The sequence below is a fragment of the Brassica napus genome, chromosome C9 (assembly GCF_020379485.1).
Source record: "Brassica napus cultivar Da-Ae chromosome C9, Da-Ae, whole genome shotgun sequence".
In the NCBI taxonomy this organism is placed as follows: Eukaryota; Viridiplantae; Streptophyta; class Magnoliopsida; order Brassicales; family Brassicaceae; genus Brassica; species Brassica napus.
Window position 1 is genome coordinate 34,586,846 of NC_063452.1, and position 19,259 is coordinate 34,606,104.

At 43.3% G+C, this 19,259-nt stretch overlaps 1 non-coding gene across 1 annotated transcript; it reads right to left on the reverse strand.

Moving 5' to 3' along the window:
• Positions 1-782: 782 nt before the first annotated feature.
• LOC125593660 lies at positions 783-889 on the reverse strand. Its single transcript, XR_007329560.1, has one exon. It is a non-coding gene; the product is annotated as a small nucleolar RNA R71 (small nucleolar RNA).
• Between the last annotated feature and the right edge of the window lie 18,370 nt (positions 890-19,259).

Sequence of the window (19,259 nt, forward strand, 5' to 3'; positions counted from 1 at the left end):
ATTCATTTTTAGTGTATCAAGTTTTGGCATCGTTGCGACGGGGACCAGGCTTTTACCTTTATTTTTCGATTTAATATTTAGTCTGAGATATCTAACTTGCTTTTAATTCTTTGTTGGAACAGATGATCCAAGTGCATGACCAGTAGACATACTCGGAGCAACGCACAAGGACCACTACATCAACTGACCAACGACGAACTCGCAAGATTAGAAAGACAAAACCGTCAACAGCCGAGAACAACCGACACCAACATGGGTGATCACGGCAATCAGGATGACCTCACTGCTGCACTGGCAATCATTCAACAACAAATGAAGACTCAGCAACAACAGATGTTGCAGATGCAGCAGACCATCCAGAATCAGCAACAAGCTGCTCAAGAAGCAGCTGAGAACGCCACGCGAGAAGAGCGTGGTGCTCTTATTGGGGAGCGGAACCTTCCGCGGAACTTCGCTACTAACCGCTCCCCCATCAACCCTCCTCCTTGCACTCGGCAAGACTATGAGATCAAACCTGCACTGATAAGTCTGGTACAGAACATCACGTTCAACGGTCTCACTACTAACATCCCGATGGACCACATCGAAGCCTTTGAGAGAATCTGAAATTTCTCTCGCTCTAACGGAGTGCCACCAGACTATGTCAAATGCACGCTGTTCCATTCTCTCTTGAAGGGAAAGCTTCTCGCTGGCTCCAATCTCTGCCAACTGGCTCTCTTACCTCATGGGACCAGGTCCGATCAGCGTTCCTGAGCCACTTCTACACGAAGTCTAAAACCACGGCTCTACGGCACAGGATCTCCAATTTCAAGCAGAAGCCTGATGAACCTTTTCATGAAGCTTGGGAGAGGTACAAGGAGTACCAGAGAGAGTGCCCGCACCATGGGTTTTACGTTGACTATATATTGGAGGTGTTCTATGATGGAGTGAGCTATGAGTTTCGAAACACCCTTGATTCTTCGAGTAATGGAGATTTCATTACTCAAACCACACCTGGTGCGTTCGAGCTGATTGAGAACATGGCTTCAAGTTCACTAAACAAGAACAAGGAGCATGACTGCTCGAAGAGTGTGAACAACATAGATGATCTCGCTGCAAAGGTGGACCAACTGCTTAACGGAAACCAAAGCCAAGTGTTCATAATGGAAAAAGCAGCTCCTGAGAAGGGTGCCGGTGACCTGGCGTTTAATGCTGAAATATCAGGAGACGATCAGCAAGAGGTGAGCTACGGGAATTGGCAAGGATGGCAGCTCAAAAACTACCACCCAAACCCTAACGTGAGGAACAACCCACAGCTTTTCTGGCCTAAGCAAGACAAACCAGCTGATCCTGCACAGAGTAACCAAGGTCAGTATGCCGGGTATCAAAAGAACTACCAACCCCGAACCTATGTTCTAGGCCAACCGCAGAACAATCCACCTCAGATGCAGAAACAACAGAACACTCAGCCAGCTACCTCCACTCCTGTCGCTGTTCTGCAAGATGAGACAAAAGCTATGTTGCGGCAGCTGCTCCAAGGACAACATCTCCAAGGGAAGGCTCTAAACCAGGTTACTACCGAGATCAATACCAGGATGAAACATATGTTAAGCGATTTGAGCACCAAATACGACAATGTCGCGAGCCATATGAGACAGATGGACATTCAGATTGCTCAGACTGCTGAGAGCGTCAAGAGGAGTGCAATGCGGTTGAGTTGAGAAGTGGAAAGCAACTGTCAGAACCGGTAAAGAAGAGGTTCACTGCGGCTGAGAAGGGGAAGCAGAAAGAGTCAGAACAACCACAATCCGATACCCCGGCAGCTAAGAAGGAGAGGGAACCAACAGTTGGAACCAATTCGCCAGGACCAAAACAACCAGCTGAGGCTGTCCGCCCGATCCCAGAGCCTGTTCCTGCTCGCGAATACACTCCTAAAGTCCCTTACCCTGTTCCAGCAAAGGCTACTCATAAGGACCAAGAGGAGATGAAGTGCAGAAAGATGCTGGAGGACCTAACCGTCCGACTCCCCTTGATGGATGCAATCCAGATGATGCCCTACATGCGCAGCTTTATGAAGGGATTGATCTCAGGAAAAATATTAGAGGAGAGCGAATTCATGACTGTCTCTAAGGAGTGCAGCGCAGTGCTTCAGAACAGGCAAATAAAGAAGCGAGGAGACCCTGGCAAGTTCGTCCTCTCTATCCAGATTGGGAAGACAGTTTTCTCATGCTCCTTGGTTGATCTGGGATCCAGCGTAAACCTCATTCCCTACTCTGTAGCACGACGTTTGGGATACACACATTTCAAACCAACTAGGACGTCCTTGGTGTTCGCGGATAGATCAGTTAAGTCCCCGGTTGGTATTCTAGAGGATCTCCAAGTAAAAGTCAGGAACACCTCTGTTCCAGCAGACTTCGTAGTTCTAGAGCTGGAAGAGGACTCCAAAGATCCTCTCATTTTAGGAAGACAATTCCTATGTACTGTTGGAGCCATCATTGACGTGCGGCAAGGGAAGATTGATCTCCATCTGGAGGACATAGTCCTGCAGTTCGAGATGGATGAGCTGCTGAAGAAACCGATGCTGGAAGGACAGACCTTCGAGGTGAATGAAGGGATTGATCCGCTGCAACCTCGTGAAGGGATGATCGAGGAGATTCTTACAGAAGATCCACTCGAGCTTGCACTAGTAAGAGCTGAGGCCGAGCAGAGTGTCGTGAACATTGATGCAGATGGGTATGCTAAGATGCTTGACTCCGCAAGGAGTATGGGAAGAATGGTGGCGAGTCTAAGTCTGAGGGAAGAGAGTAACAAGGACGAGAACACTCCAACTGGAGCGACCCCTTTACCGAACTCGCCTGTTCCGCCGAACCTACCTGATGATCCCTGGAGCGAGTTGAAGGCTCCCAAGGTTGAGCTAAAACCCCTTCCCAAAGGGGCTCAGGTACGCTCTCTTAGGTCTGAATTCCACTTACCCTGTCATTGTGAACGCTGAACTCAAAAATGTGGAAACTGCATTGCTTTTGTGTGAACTTAGGAAGTAACGTAAGGCATTATGATATTCACTAGCTGACATACTTGGCATCTCACCTGATTTATGCATGCATAGAATACACCTAGAAGATGAATCAATGACTTATGTTGAACATCAGAGGAGGTTAAACCCGAATCTAAAAGATGTTGTTAAGAAAGAGATAATGAAACTTCTTGAAGCGGGTGTGATCTATGCCATATCTGATAGTAAGTGGGTTAGCCCTGTTCATGTAGTACCTAAGAAAGGTGGGATCACTGTTATCAAAAATGAAAAGAATGAATTGATCCCTACTAGAATAGTGACAGGACATCGCATGTGCATTGATTTCAGAAATTTAAATGCAGCCACTAGAAAGGATCACTTTCCATTTCCCTTCATTGATCAAATGCTTGAGAGATTGGCTAACCACCCATATTACTGCTTTTTAGATGGTTATTTAGGTTTCTTTCAGATACCTATCCATCCAGACGATCAGGAGAAGACGACGTTCACATGCCCATACGGAACGTACGCATACAGGAGAATGCCATTCGGCATGTGCAATGCGCCAGCAACATTTCAGCGCTGCATGATGTTGATCTTTACTGACCTTATTGAAGATATTATGGAGGTTTTCATGGACGATTTCATTGTCTATGGAAGCTCCTTTAGTGTATGTTTTTCAAACTTGTGCAGGGTACTCACAAGGTGTGAGGAGAAACAGCTGGTGCTCAAATGGGAGAAGTGCCACTTCATGGTCAGAGATGGGATTGTTCTAGGGCATAAGATCTCCGAGAAAGGCATTGAGGTGGATAAGGCAAAGGTCGAGGTGATGATGAGCTTGCAACCACCAACAACTGTGAAAGTTATCAGAAGCTTCTTGGGTCACGCATGGTTTTACAGGAGGTTCATCCAGGATTTCTCAAAAATAGCGAGACCACTCACCAGACTGCTCTGCAAGGAGATCAGTTTGATTTTGACAGCGAGTGCTTAGTTGCGTTCCACACGATCAAAGGAGCTCTAGTCAGCGCACCTGTTGTACAACCGCCAGACTGGGATCTCCCCTTTGAGATCATGACTGATGCTAGCGACTTTGCAGTTGGAGCAGTCCTTGGGCAGCGCAAGGATAAGAAACTTCATGTGATCTATTACGCAAGCAAAACCATGGATGAAGCTCAATGCAGATACGCTACGACTGAGATGGAACTCCTGGCTATTTTTTTGCATTCGAGAAGTTCAGATCCTACCTGGTGGGATCGATGGTGATTGTGCACACAGACGATGCTGCTCTTAAGTACTTGCTCACAAAGAAGGATGCAAAACCGAGGTTGTTGAGGTGGATTATTTTTCTCCAAGAATTTGATATCGAGATAAAAGACAAAAAGGGAGTCGAGTATGGGGTTGCAGACCACTTGTCCAGAATGAAGATTGAGGATGACACAGCCCTTGATGAAGAACACACAGTGGAACACATCAACGCGATTGGTCTGCGCTTCGCGGAACAACCCCTGAGCATAACATCCGATTGTTCTCGCGTACCAGAACACCCAGTAGCCGCGATCCAAAAGCAGTACTCTCACCTCCCCTGGTTTGCTGAGATTGCGAACTTCCTAGCTGCTGAAAAGGAACCACTTAAGTTCACTGGAAACGAGAAGAGGAAATTCTTAAGAGAGGCGAGGCAGTAAGTTTGGGATGAACCATACTTGTACAAACATTGCAAGGATGGCATATTCAGAAGGTGGGTTCCAGAGGCAGATATTCCAGGGATTCTACATCATTTCCATGGTTCCTCTTATGCAGGGCATTTCGCCACACTCAAAACGGTTTCCAAAATCCTCCAAGCAGGTTTCTGGTGGCCAACTATGTTCAGAGACGCTCACGCCTACATAGCTCGATGTGATGCATGCCAACGACTTGGGAACATCAGTAAAAGGAATGAGATGGCTCAGAATTAATATTTTAGAAGTTGAGGTGTTCGACTGTTGGTGAGTCGATTTCATGGGACCATTCCCTCCGTCCTTCAAGAACGAGTACATCCTGGTCGCCGTTGACTATGTCTCCAAGTGGGTAATGACGCAAAAGTGGTGACTAAGATGTTCAGCTCCATCATCTTTCCGAGATTTGAGGTGCCTAGAGTGGTCATTAGCGACGGCGGAACACACTTCATCAACAAGGCATTTCAGAGCCTGTTGAAGAAGAATGGGGTGAAACACAAGGTGGCTACCGCTTATCATCCCCAGACGAGTGGACAGGTTGAATTTTCCAACAGGGAGGTCAAGAACATTCTCTAGAAAACTGTCAATACCTCGCGCAAGGACTGTCGCATAAGCTGGACGATGCTCTCTGGGCCTACAGAAAAGCCTACAAAATGCCGCTAGGGACCACTCCCTATCACCTGGTCTACGGTAAGGCTTATCATCTTCCTATCGAGCTCGAATACAAGGCTGCATGGGCGGTCAAGTTACTGAATTTCGACATCAAGCCAGCAACTGAGAAGCGCATGATCCAAGTCCATGAGCTGGAAGAGATAAGGCACGTGAATCATTGCCAGACGTTTCAAACCAAATGATAAGGTCTTGCTCTTCAACTCCAGACTTAGGATGTTCCTAGGCAAGCTGAAATCTAGATGGTCCGGACCCTTCACCATTAAGGAAATCCGACCTTACGGAGCTGTTGTGTTGCTGGACAGAAAGGGAGACGAGTTCGTCGTCAATGGTCAGTGCATCAAGCATTTCCTTGCTGACTCCACTATCGCAGAGGGTGAAGAAATTCCCCTAAGCGATCCCCCTTCAGCCTGATCGGCTGAGCCAAGTCAAGCTAATGACTTTAACTAAGCGCTTGGTGGGAGGCAACCCACTGGTAAGTGTATATATTGTTTTCTATAGTCTATTATATTTCTTTTCAGATTTAGTTTGCATGTCAAAAACAAGAAAAACCGAACACTTCAGTAAGAACAACCGAACGACTGTTCTCCTAGTGGAACAACCCATCGCCTGTTCCATGGAAGTGTCTCGGACCCAAAAAAAAAAAAAATATATATATATATAAAAAAGAGGGGGATAAAAGGAAGCGGTTAGGGTTTCGCCTATTTAAGGCCTCACTCTACCTCTTTCCCGTCTCACTCACCGTACACCTCCCCACTTGCGAATTAGAGCAATCACCAAAACCTCAATTTTTCATTCATGTTAAGGGATTCTTGCTTCTAATTTGCATGGATTTTCGAGGTCTCTCTGTTTTTTTTGCAGTCAATTTGCCCCGATTCATAAGATACCACACACTAAGCAATCGGCCAAGAGAACGAACCTCGCGAGCAACACGCCACCACCGCGAGCACAACAACCGACCTCCGTGTCCTACCCATGGCCTCGTGAACAAGAGGGTGAACCGATTGATCTCAACAACCCAATGCTTTTAGACTTTAACTGCGAGGGGTGGGACAAGGAAACAGCTGGGCATTACAACTCCCTCCTCAAGATCGATATCCTACCTACTCGTTTCGGCCATGCCGAAACTCTTGCTCATCTCGGGATCGACGAGGATGTGTTCGAAACATTGCAAGCAATGGGGATAGCTCCCCTCTGTTATCAGGCACATGAGCTCTACCCAGACCTTGCCCGCCAAGTGCTTGCTACTGCCACCATTACTTACGAGGACTCCTCTGCGCCCTCCTACGGCAACTGCTCCTTCTCATTCATGGCTGATGGAGAGTATTTCTCACTGTCCCTCGACAAACTCAACGAAATCTATGAGATCGCGAATAAGCCGAGAGGGGTAGCAGTGGCGAAAAAATTTGCCCCATCAAATGCCTTCTGGGACTTCATCGCGAATGGGACCTTCACACCTAGAAAAGCCTACCAGTCGCAGATCAGGAACCCGGCACTTAGAGTCATTGCAAAGATCATTTCAAACCTCCTGTTCGCCAAGGATCAGACTTCCAAAGTGACAAACGGGGAGCTGCAAACCATGTATGCAGGTATTGAGGATGAGATCCGCGCTTCAGGGTCTGGCATTCCAATTCAGAAGGTCTAAACGAACCCAAGCTTTCATTTCATCACCATGCTTTGCGAGAGGAGGCAGTGTCTTATGCACGGTTCGAACAAGAAGGACAGGAGCGGTAGCATGCTCACGCCGCTCTTCAAGCATTTCGGCATTGATCTCAGCAAATACAAGGTGAACACGGAGATTCAGTACCTCGACATCATATACCTTATGGCGTGCCACATCATGCGAGATGAGGATACCTACAGCTTCTTCGACAAGGAGGGTACCCAGCTGTTCACCAAGCTGCGTCACCCCGAGATCACCAGGATCAGCGTGTTGGACAACATACGCTTCCTCCCACCACCCGTGCTCCTATGCACTGATCCTCGTACTGCTGCATCTGACGCGAATATGGAGGATGTCAAGGACATTACCCCAGAAGCTGACCCATCATACGACCTCGGAGAGCTGGAGGATGTGACCGATGATCAGGCTTACCGACGCTGGATGGTTGACTCGCAGCGGAAGAACAACAGTCTCATGCGGAGGATCCTCCATCTCGTTACTGGCTGCTGCATTGGCGGAAGTAACCAGGGACAGTCACAAGCAGCGCAGAACCCATGACCACACCGTCCAGGAAAGGAGCCTATGGGAACAGCCCCTTCAACTGAGGAGATTCATCGCTCGCCCAACAGACGTTCACTTGATCCAGCCGAGAGCGGCGAGACCGATTGAGTCCACCAGGACATTTCTCTATCCATTGTTTTATCCATCTGAACTCTTTATCTATTTGCTGTGTATTTGGCTGACTCCAATTTGATTTCACACCAGGGATGGTGTGAATTAAGTTTGGGGGAAGCACTTGTTTGTGTGCTGCTACTCTATGTTTTTATTTCTGAGTCAGTCCCTATGTCATTTGGATGTTTTATTGAGTCAGTTTAGGATTGAGTCAGCTAAAACTCTTGTGGGAATTAGGACCTTGTGTTGTGATAATCCTTTAACCACCTCGTGCTCTAACATTCTTATCCAGTGACCTTAGCAGTGATGAAAGACCCACACTTGGACCTGGAACACCCCTGACTTATCTCATTTTATTCTCCAGAAGCTCTCAACCGATCAGGTTACACTGGGTAGACTCAACTCCACCTAACTTGAATCTAATCTTGACTGAAATTCTTCTTGTTATGGGCACTAGATCAGGGAAACGAGACTTACACTCAGGACTTCTTACTCTTTTTACCAATCTTGCTGATCCTGAGTGGCTAGCTCATCTTTAGCTAGTTCCCACCTTGCGCCTAAGCCTTTATTTTCACCCTCATGCACTCTGTTTTTCAGTGTCATATGTGCAGATATGTGCAAAAGGGTCAGAGAGGAAAGGATCGACGCAGCTTCTTACTCGTTAATGTCATACATTCAGAGAAGAGAGATCAAGCATGAAGAGAACAGTCGATGAGACCATGCTCTAACAAGAGAACAGTTTATGGGTGCATGTTCTAACCAGAGGAACAATGGCAACCAGTGAGAAACAAAAGAATAGACCACCAGTGGCTGCAAAACATTCATTTTGTTGCCTCTCCCTCGCAACCCCATCACCTTGTAAAAGAAAAATATATATATATATATATATATATATATATATATATATTTATTTTTTTTTGTTTTTATGGTGATGGAGATGGGGAAGGTGAATCCGTAAAATACACGCAACTAGGAAGGTTGAGCAAAGAAGTCAAGAACTGAAGAACAGTCCCACGGTTGATCTGAAGGAGAGAACAACTGTACCCGTGAAGCAGAAACGAGTAAGGGCTGTGAACATCAATGGATCCGTCCTCTCCTGCTATTTTGCGCGATATCCTGCATCCACTTAAAATTGGTAGCCCCTAAACACTCTTAGCTCCACCATGAAATAGCCTGTTCCTTACCTAGCCCGTCTACCCTGAATAGTGCATGTGATCAGAAGCTCACGCTGTTCTTAATTGAATTTAAGGAGTTTTGTCTCGATAGTGTACCCTTTTTCAGGTATGAGATACAGAGTATGGAGCTGATTTTCGAACAGCGATCGTGGGTTTTCTGGTAACAGTGTGTGGTCTGAGTCTACAGCTTGTATGGTTCAGAGATGTGTGGTAAGAGTATGGTTATTGAGGACAAGCGAGTTCCCACTCTTTCAAACCTTTCCCCCTGCTCATGAGGCTTGGTCTTGTTCGAGGACAAACAAGGATCTAAGTCTGGGGGAATTGATATATGGTGTTTTTAATACCATTATATGTGTGCTTTGAGTTAATTCTCAGTCCTAATTCGTGCTTATTTGATATCATTCCATGTTTGGAGCAGGTGAAAGAGCAAAGAAGAGAGTTCCATGAAGAAAGATGTCATTTTGGAGTATCCGACGTAGAACAGCCAGTCAGACCAATCCGAAGGTTGTTCCCGAAGAGAACAAGCGTCTGACTCTTCCCAATCACTAAGGAAACTTCCAAGAATTCGGAAGTTTTCCCCAGATTCCATCTCTTCTCTCTTTACCACCGGCGCCTCCATATAAAAAGCCGATCCTATCATTTCTTTTTGACTACGCTAGTTTTGGCAAGAAACCTAGAACTCTTTTGGCGATTTAGCAACTTGTAAGGGAGAAGGCTTCATCTCTCATTTTCACGAGAAGATCATCTTGAACCCTTGTCTTTCTACTTTATTTTATATGCAGTATTATTCAGAAATCATGTCTGTATCACTTTGCTTTATGATTGAGTAGTCGGCTAAGCTTGCTTAGGGTTTTAGGGTGTCAATCACATGAGCTAAACGCAAATAAGTGATTTTAATTGTTCTTCATTCATATTGTTTTTACTGCTTGCATTGAATTGATCACTTAATGTTCGATCTCAAGTTTAATCTCCTAGCTAACCGCTTAGGAAATAAATTGACATATATTGAATGAGCTTCATATCCCTAATCAGCGAGAGTAGATATTAGAGTATTAAGTGAACTAATCGGACCTGATCTCTAAGGCTTGCTATCGCGTCTTGTTCCAAGTGAGAGCTTAGGACTCAAGACCCATCAGCAAAGGGAACAAGTCCACGATAGTGGATTGTTCTAGCCGAGTAATCCGAGTTCTAGAGTATGGAGTAAACTGGTCCTCTGGATAGAATCTTAAATATTACAATTACCACTGTTAACTTGACAGTAGCTTGGATTCATTTTTAGTGTATCAAAAGTGATGATTTTGGAGCATTTTGGAGATATTTTGAGTAAGCAGCCGAGATGACCATCGAGCTCGACCATCGGTCGATAATGAAGAGGAGTAATCGATCGATGTCTACATCTTGACATCGATCGACAGCGAAGCGCGCAGAAAGCCCGTTTGGTCACAGCCGACTTAGAGCCCAAGTCTTCACCGATTTACGAGATTATCCCTGACGAGTTTTAACCTAATTATATAAGTTTTGCCAACATGTTAGAGGAAAAAGTGTGCTTTCTTGTTTTACTATTTTCACAGCAAAGGTTTTCTACGATTTTTAGTAGATTGGAGAGAAGATCCAAAGTTATTCGTGATTGAAACTCCTTTGTTATCTATCTATTATTCTAATGTAGTTTTCATACCTATTTGCTGTTATGAATTGCTTGGCCATGTCTGAGTAGTTCTCTTGTTAGATTTTAAGGTTTAAATAGTTTATGAGGGATTAGCCCCAACTATAGATTGCTAAGTTGTGATATTAATCATTAGGATTGTCATTAATGCCTGATTCTAGATTAGCTACCTAGAACTTGCCCTAGGATTGTTAGATATAAGCGATAGCTTTCATCTCATCTTGAAACCATTCTAATTGAGCTAAGATCTTGCTAAGAGTAAGGCGAGAGCTGACCTAGTGAGCTTAGTGAGCACATTCAACCCGCGCATTAACGCTTGACCAACAGCGTTGATTGATATTCAAATAGAATCATCGATCGACAAAGGTCAATAGACGAACCTAGAAAGCGAAAGCCTAGTGGCTCTACAATATCATGCATGCAACTTGTTAGGCATCTATAGGATTATAATTCTAAATTTCCTGAATAAAAACCCTAAGTCTAGCTATTTCATTTTAAGCACCAAAACCTCAACCAATCAATCGAGCAATTACTTGCTCAACAACTGCAACTTTACATTTAAACAATTAAACCATCTAGCTTAACAAGTCTGATTAGATTTATTAGGTTCCCTAGCTCCTTGTGGATTTGATCCCTAAGTACTACAATTGAACCTCTTATTTGAGAGAGTAAAATCACTCCTTAGGGTAATTTGAGTGATATCCAATTTGGCGCCGTTGCCGGGGAGCTTTGATCGCCTGTTAGATTTGATTCTTTTTAAGTTTAAAACCGCTTTCTGACACAATATTTTCTTGGCTTTTCAGGTACATGCCCAGCAGTACCAAAAGAAACAAGGAAACTTAACTGCTATTCTCATCAGATCCTGCAAGCTTGGATCGTTCAATCCGCAAGGAAGTACGTTCCTCATCGATCGACAACAAAACTTGTTCGTCGCTTGATTTTCGTCAGCCACCGTTTACCCAGGCACTAGTCCTGTCGACCAACACTCACTCACCACCATCGACCAAAGACACTCATCTTTCGTCGACCGACATCTTCCATCCGACATCGGTAGATACTTCAGTCCTGACATCGATCGATACTGAGCCGCAAGACATGGTTGCGACTTTGATTCTTGTACGTGATGAGAGAGGAGACCTGCATGACCAGGAAGGTCATCTTCGTAATGCAGCAGGTCAGAGGATAAATGCTCAGGGGGCTGCAATCCCTGAGTATGATACTGATGCTACATGCACTAATCTACCTGTAGATGAGGCTGCTCGACCTAGAACGTTGGCTGACTACAACCGTCCAGATCAGTGCTACACCAACAGATCAGCCATTCGTCCTCCAACTATTCAGAGGGGGAATTTTGAGTTGAAACCGCAGTATTACACACTCGTGGGACAGACAGCCTACTATGGGTTATCTCACGAGCATCCTATGGACCATCTGGAGAGGTTCGAGGATCTTATATCTGCTATTAAAGTCGAGGGAGTCTCTGAAGAACACCTCCTATGCAAGCTCTTCAAGTACTCACTAGATGGAGATGCTTCGCATTGGCTTAAGCAGTTACCACCAGGATCTCTCACATCTTGGAGCGACATCAAGAATGCATTCTTATGCAACTTCTTTGAGGAAGCGCGTGCTGAAGACTTGAGGAGCAAGATTGCTACATTCACTCAGGAGCCTGCAGAGTAATTCAGAAGCTCCTGGATCAGTTTCAAGTCTTATCAGAGAGATTACCCACACCATGGATTCAATAAAGTTCAATTGCTCAGTACTTTCTACAGAGGCATCGCGGTGATATCACTCAAATTACCCTAAGGAGTGATTTATACTCTCTCAAATAAGAGGTCGAGTTGTAGCACTTAGGGATTGAATCCACAGAGAGCTAGGGCACACAAAAGATCTAATAGTTATATGATTAAGCTAGGCCAATAGGTTTAAAGCAGTAAATAAAGAAGTAAACCAGTTGAACAAGACAATTGTTCAGCTTGACAGAGATTTGTTTGATGGAAGGATGATTTGCTAGATCTAAGGTTTCGATTCAAGTAATCAGGATTATAATGATATAGAGGCTAATTGTTGCTTGCAAGATATTCTACAACTAAACTGGGAGTACAAATTTAACAACTTCCGTTGTATAGACAGTCTGATATCTAGATCTTGGATCTCAACTCTCATTTATTGATCACAAGAAAGTGTCGATCGATTATTTTATAGGAATATCGATCGATACACCTTTCACAATATCGATCGATTAATCAATTGGATCATCGATGGATATCGCTTCTAGCAAGTTTTACGATCGGGTTGAATATGTGTTCACTAGGGTTCCTAAATCAACTCTCGTATGTTTCTAGCAATCCTGGCTCAATAGAATTCAGTTGAGAGAAAAGACCAAGCTATCGCTTGTGCCTAATGATTCTCAGATCAGGGTTCTAGTTCATGACTCTTAAACACAAGCAGTAAGAACAATCCTATGATGAATATCACAACTTAGCAGTTCTATATTTTGGGCTAATCATTCATAACGTATCTTAACCCTAAACCTAATAGGTGGATCTATTCATAGATGATTAGATGAAAAGCATAAATAATATAAAACCAAAACAAATGGAGTTCCAGGAGGACTCTGATGGAGTTCCTCCGTTCTCTCCTAACTAAGAGAAACAATAGAATAAAGCTTAGATAGCGTGTAGCCGCCAACAATGGCTTATAAATAACATAAATAGGGTTTTAGGTTGTCCAAGGGCATTCTGGTAATTTGTGGTTACTTCTGGGCTTCAGTCAGTCATAAAATATGCTCGGCCCAAATTCTGGCATCCATGTCGATCGATGCCAAGAGTTCTTCATCGATCTACATACGTTCCTCTTCTCAACAGCTTCCTCTCACGAGGCAGACTGACCACTCTTCAGTAAAATGGGCATAACTTATGCTACAGGATGCTGATTGACCGCAAATTGGTGGCATTGGAAATCTAACTCAAAGCTCTATCTTTTTGTCAAAATATGGGCTCACTCTAACGGTGGGAAGGTCTCCATCCATAGCTAGACATCTGACGCGCCTATGCAGTTCTGCACCTAAGAAGGCTCCAAAATCACCATATTTCTCCAGAACGTACCTTAACCTGTAAATACTCTAAATAGAATCTATATAGTAGTAAATATATATTAAAACACTTATAGACCATGACTCATAGTGGGTAAAATCCATGGTCTATCAACTCCCCCAGACTTGCCCTTTTGCTTGTCCTCAAGCAAAACAAACGAGAAGTCTCTCTGAAAGAGGTTTGAAAACAGCAGGGACTCACATGATTTAAAACTTAGAATCATCACCTCTGTAATATTGAAATCCACATCTAAGAAGTCCTAATAACAAAAGCACATTATACCATATCCTAGCTTAGCAACCAAATTCACCTAGCCAACAACTTAGCAAATAATGTCTGACATTCCCCTCTACCAACCTCATTTCTCAACATAAATAAAAGTGTAGGCTTTACCTTGGGAGTATCGATCACAGGATGCAAGGATTTTCAAACAAGTATTTGGATCTGCAGGTAAAAGTTAGTTCCTATCTTTTCTCTCTACTAATTTCTTTCTTTAGTCAAAATCTGCTTCCATTGCAGGATCATTGACCAAGATTGGACAGGCTTCCATGAATCAAGCCTTAATGGTGGTTGCCACCAAGTCCTGTTCACTTCTTTTTGACATATATCCAAGAATTTATGTGAATCGAACCTTGATGATTGCCGCCACCAAGTCCCGTTTGAATTCTTTTTGTTGGAATCCTTATGAAGCAAGCCTTAATGGTTGTAGCCACCAAGTCATGTTCGGATTCAACCTAGCTAACACATATATATATATATATATATATATTTTTTTTTTTTCTTTTTCTTTCTTTTTTTTTTTTCTTTCTTTCTTCTTTTTTTTTTTTTTTTGAAAATAAATATCTCTACCTGTAAATCTAGGGTCGAAATAGAGAGAGAAAAGATGATAAATCTACACAAGGCTTTACCTTCCAAACTTGTTTGAAGAATCTGATCCCATGTATACCAAGCCCCAAGACAAACAGTTGTGTAAGGTTTAGTGTTGGAGGTCAGCTTTGGTTCATTCAAACAATCTCAGCAAGTGTGAATAGTTGACAGGTTGATCCACTTTAGTATCTTTAGTACTATCTGCAATCAGTAAGTCTAGAATGGTGCTAAAGAGTGGTTAGATAACAAGCAAAAATCTAATAAGTTCATTATCACCTTCTTGACTCAATAAAACTCTTTTGAAAACATTTTGATAAGACTCATGAACACACTATTATCAGTAAACATCCCCCCCAAACTTAAGTTACATTGTCCCCAGTGTATATCTAATCGGAGTTATGGTGAGAAATAATTATCAGTACATAATTTAACAAGTAAGAACGATGACCTGCTCAGTGTCGATCGACACACTGAAGTGACAATCGATCGTTGTTGATGAAGTGCTGTCGACTGATAGCGACATGGTCTCATCGGTCGATGGCTAGAGCAATCATTCGACACAATGAAAACACAATCGATCGTTCGATCGGAAGTGATGTCGATCGAAGTCGAGCTTGTCTCATCGGTCGGTGTGCTCAGGAATGTCTACTAGGATCTCATTTTTTTTTTTAGATAGCTAACTAAAACACAATATTAGTAGAACCTCCCCCAGACTTAAACAACACTGTGACCAGTGTTATACAGTCAAAGATTGGTGGGGAAATAAACTATAAGGACAATATTTAACAAGGAGAAACGTTATACCTGATCGCTGATGGTGAGCGTCGATCGACACAGTTAAGTGGTGATCGATACTCGTGATGCTCTGTCGACCGACAATGGCCTGTTGTCGTCGATCACTGCTGGTAAATAAACTCTTCTTCCTTGGCTCTTTTTCCTTTTACCTATCATAAACAAAACACTAAAAATCAGTACAAGATAACTAATAATTTGTTTTCAATGAACAGTGTTCTGCTACAGTAACACTGCTACAGTAACTCCTGATTTCTTGTTAAAGTGTCGATCGATTTGTTTGCTACAGTGTCGAACGATTTCCTTGCTATAGTGTCGACCGGTGCTACAGTGTCTTTGCTACAGTGAGGTGCTACAGTACCGTCGTTACTGTTCATCTTTTTTTTTCTCTTAACCTGAAATCATTAGAAAACAAACAATCAATAATAAATGAAAATAAAACCAAATTTAAAACAAACCTAACAGTGGGTTGCCTCCCACTTAGCGCTTATTTTAAGTCATTAGCTTGACTTCTGGAGATATATGATTCAGTCCGGATGAGAATGAGAACTCTCTCCAAAACAAGTCTCAATGTTTACTCTCTGAAGCTTTATCATTCTTGTGTGAAAGCCTCCACAATAGACTCTTCTACTTTGTCTATCATCTCAGCAGTAAGGAGTGCTCGAAGCTTTGCAAATGGCTGTGAGAAGCATCTGCTGCGTACTCTGGATTTCCTGACACCATGTGAGAAGCGAGGAATCAATGATAACTGAGAATCACCCATGATCCTTTTTCTCTTCTTCCAATTCCTCCACTCCTTTCCCCTAGACTTGTCTGATCGCGTGGTGGTTTCTCCATCCCTAAGATTTCCACACACATCAAACTCTTTCTGCTCTGATACGCGTCCAGTGTCGATCGATGGAGAAGTGGTAGCGTCGATCGATACCGGCTTGTTGACGTCGTTCGATGGTATCCGGTCGGTATCGATCGATATTGCTTCTACTGGGTACTTATCGACTTCATCTCTAAATCGCAACCCTTTCTGAGAAGCTTCTACGTGCTGATGATCATCCAATACCTCAATGTAAGAACTCAGATGTGAACCATTATCTGGTGGAATAGGAAATTCAACTTCAAATACTGCGCATGGAACCACAATCTTCACAGGGTCATGTATCCTCTTCACTCTTTTGTGAAACCCAATAGCTTCTTCTGCGCATATAAGTGGTCTCAGATGTTTGGAGTCAACATTGTCTGAAGCCTCAGACTCGTGCACTCTTTCCTCAACTTGTTCCAGCTTGACTATGTAACTGTGCGGTTCGTCCAACAACGGGTGTCGATCGATGCAATCGGTTGGGTGTCGAACGATGATGGAGTGTGGGTGTAGATCGATGCTATCTGATGATTGTCAATCGATGATATAAGGTGGGAGTTGATCAATGATGTGGGGTGGTTGTCGATCGATCCCATCAGGTTGGTGTCGATCGATGCTAGCCTTTGGTGAAGTTTCTAGATCTCCTCTCGAAGTATGCTGATCGTCATCAAGCTTCTTCTTCGAATTTTGATCCATATCTTCAAGCCATTCCTCCAGCTCTAAGAAGTCTTCCATAGTGACTTCTCTGTCTCCATCTGAGGTAGGATTACAACTTGATATATCAATGCTCCTCTGTGCCGACTTTCAGGGATTTCAAGTGGTCTCGTTCTGAGACATGAGTCTCCGTCGATCGATGATGGGATTGTGTGGGGATCGATTCCGACGTTGTACCGTCGATCGATGTTGAGGTCGTGACGTTGGTCGACGTTGAGGTCGTACTGTCGATCGGTGTTGCGGTGCTGGTGTTGATCGTTTCTGAAGTGTCGATGTTGATCGATTCTAAGGTACTACTATCGATCGACACTGAAGTCGGATCACTTTTATCAGCTCTTCTACTTTGCTCGGCCCTCCAAATCCATGTTGTTCATCCCTTTTTCCAATAATGTCGTCGAGAAGCTGTATTGGAATCATATACTCCTCATCTAACGATGCCAAAAAACCTGTCCCATTTATCATTTTTCTCCTTTTCTCGAGTTACTTCAGCATCATCAAGAAATTCGTAAAGGAAGGCTCTTTCAATGTCCTCCCAGATAGTTAGAGATCCTGGCTGTAATTGACTGAACCAGCTGAATGCATCCCCAGAGATAGAACAGGGGAAGATCTTGCAGAGCATGTGTTATTGAGACACTTCATTCTGCTCACACCTTGACACGAGATCCTCAAGCTCTTCGATGTGGTTTGTACGATCTTGGTGAGGAAGACCCTGGAAGGGATCTTGACCTACCCAATCATACCACTCTCGCCTCATGTCAAAGTCATTCATCTCAGCGACAACAATCACATCAGGGATCCAGCACCCTTAGCATTAATTAATTGTCCTGCGCTGTTTCGAATGCGACCTTCTTCGTCTCTTAGCATCCCATTCTCGTTAACTTTAAGTATGAGCACTTCGATCTTCTCTGTCTCCCAGTAAAGGGGTGTCGATCGACGGTGGATGAACAGTGTCGATCGACGTTTGATGAATAGTGTCGACGTGAACAGTAGCTGGATGAATAGTAACTCAATGAACGGTACCGTGATGAATAGTGCCGAGATGAACAGTACTGGAGTGAACACTACCGTGGTGAACAGTGTTGTACGACACAAGCTGAATAGTGTCGTTCGATGCTTGGTTCACACTGTCGATCGATGCTGCTTGGAGGGTGTCGATCGATTCTTCCCTCGTAGACTTACGGATCGTGCGTGAATCAGCAGGCTCCTTCTTTGAAGAACCCATAAATCTTCTCTTCATTGTTGTTCCTGGTACAAAGATGTATGTACCAGAAACAGAAGAAAAAAAAATTTATCAGTTTTTTTTTTAGAATAGTAGTAAAACCTAGACTAAATCTAATTAAACAAGATATAATGGCGATCAAACCTCCTCGGCAACGACGCCAAATTTTATATCACTCAAATTACCCTAAAGAGTGATTTATACACTCTTAAATAAGAGGTCGAGGTATAGTACTTAGGGATCGAATCCACAGAGAGCTAGGGCACACAAAAGATCTAATAGTTATATGATTAAGCTAGGCTAATCGGTTTAAAGCAGTAAATAAAGATAGCAAAGCAGTAAATAAAGCAGTAAACAAGTTGAATAAGGCAATTGTTCAGCTTGGCAGAGAGTTGTTTGATGGAAGGATGGTTTGCTCGATCTAGGGTTTCTATTCAGGTAATCATGATTATAATGATATAGAGGCTAATTGTTGCTTGCAAGATATTATAGAACTCAATTGGGAGTACAAATCTAACAACTTATGTTGTATAGACAGTCTAATATCCACATCTTGGATCTCAACTCTCGTTTATTGATCACAAGAAAGTGTCGATCGATTATTCTATAAGAATATAGATCGATACACCTTTCACAATATCGATCGATTAATCTATTGGATCATCGATCGATATCGCTTCTAGCAAGCTTTACGATCGGGTTGAATATGTGTTCACTAGGGTTCCTAAATCAACTCTCGTATGGTTCTAGCAATCCTAGCTCAATATAATTCAGTTCAGAGAAAAGACCAAGCTATCGCTTGTGCCTAATGATTCTAAGATCAGGGTTCTAGTTCATGACTCTAGAACACAAGCAGTAAGAAAAATCCGATGATGAATATCACAACTTTGCAGTTCTATATTTTGGGCTAATTATTCATAACCTATCTTAACCCTAAACCTAACAGGTGGATCTATTCAGACATGAAGTTTGTCACAGAAATCATAGATGAATAGATGAAAAGCATAAATAATATAAAACCAAAACAAATGGAGTTCCAGGAGGACTCTGATGGAGTTCCTCCCTTCTCTCCTAACTAAGAGAAACAATAGAATAAAGCTTAGATATCGTGTAGCCGTCAACAATGACTTAGAAATAACATAAATAGGGTTTTAGGTCGTCCAAAGGCATTCT